Source organism: Myotis brandtii, unplaced genomic scaffold (assembly GCF_000412655.1).
Source record: "Myotis brandtii unplaced genomic scaffold, ASM41265v1 scaffold847, whole genome shotgun sequence".
Classification (NCBI taxonomy): Eukaryota; Metazoa; Chordata; class Mammalia; order Chiroptera; family Vespertilionidae; genus Myotis; species Myotis brandtii.
In genome coordinates this window covers 3,170,004-3,171,308 of record NW_005371441.1, presented here as the reverse complement: position 1 = coordinate 3,171,308, position 1,305 = coordinate 3,170,004, and the positions used below count along the sequence as shown (strand labels likewise).

The window sequence follows — 1,305 nt, the reverse complement described above, 5'->3', positions numbered from 1 at the left end:
GAACCGAAACCTGGACATGTGGCCTGACTGGGAATTGAACTAGTGACCTTTTGGTGCACAGGACAATGCTCAACCACTGAGCCACCCGGCCAGGCAGGGCTGCGTTACAACATAGGGCTACCAGGTCACTACCCTTAGGAATTTTCAGCTCCACTATAATCTTATAGGACCACAGTGTAGATGCAGTCCGTTGTTGACAAAACCGTCATCATATAGCACATGACTATTATTATTTTTAAAGAATCCAAAGAAAAAATTTGAAGAAAATGCAAAGCTAAAGACTGGACTGTTGGCACTGAGTGAGGGGAAAGAGAAACTTTTGCTTTGTAAGCCAGCCCCTCCACTCAGCAAAGTTAGAGAATAAGAACTGTTTTTGTTCAGATTGAAAATCCGAGGGGGTAATTATTATGCTTAAGATTCTTGCAACATAGCTTCAATTATTTTAGCTGCCCTCCTCCCGCTGCCCTTGGACTTCATTGTCCGTGAAGAGAGACTGTGTTTGACTTTGCTTGGAAACCATAAAACCACAACAAAATCATTCTCCTGAGTGCTACTAGGCAACACCAACACGGGGATCTCTCCCGCACCAGGAGAAGGCCTTGTCCGGAAAGACTCACACAGGCTCAAATGGTGCATCCGAGGGAACTGGAGGCAACTCTTCGGCATCATCTTAATAAACACTCAGCAGTAAATCCGATGAAATGCCCAGTGCCTTCTCCAGAGAGCGAAGCTGGATAAACAACAATGGCAAAACCCTGCAAAGCCCGGCCAGTCTCCGTGGTGTTACAGGCTGCTGAACTGACAGTCAAAAGGTCAGCTGCTACTATCTTTCTGAAAAGTCCATTGAATGGGAGCCCGGAATGTTCTTATTGAACTGCATCACTTCCTTCCTGGGACCATCGGGGCACTTCCCCAGCCTTTCAAGATAGGTTCTGCTCCAAAAAGGTCAACCTGGAGGTGGAAACCCCAGGCCGAAGTTAGGGGCCCGTGCACACATAGTCTTGCTGGGGCTCTAGGCCATTTCTTCCCTCCTAGACCCCCAGGAGGTGAAAGGCTCACCGAGAGGGTGGGTCACAGGCCTGACTTTGCTGCAGAGAAAAGCCCGAGGCCCTGCATCTCCGGGAGGGAGGTAAGGGACGCCTGTCAGACAGCCTCCCGGTCCCCTGTCCAGGGACCAGCGCAACCTGGAGCCTGGCTTGGAGCCAGGAGGGGTGTGGCGACTCCGGGTAGTGCTGGGACCCCGCCTGGGAACTGCACCAACACCCGACCTGCCCCTCGGAAAGGAGCATTCGCTCTGGGAGCAGC

General features: G+C 51.3%; 1 protein-coding gene across 1 annotated transcript in view; it reads left to right on the top strand.

Moving 5' to 3' along the window:
* Positions 1–905: 905 nt before the first annotated feature.
* SYNE1 (spectrin repeat containing, nuclear envelope 1) overlaps positions 906–1,305 on the top strand; it is a 407,398-nt gene continuing 406,998 nt past the window's right edge. The window contains exon 1 of the mRNA XM_014532125.1: positions 906–1,129. The gene's annotated coding sequence lies outside the window, so the exon portion shown is untranslated. The remainder of the gene's footprint in view (positions 1,130–1,305) is intronic.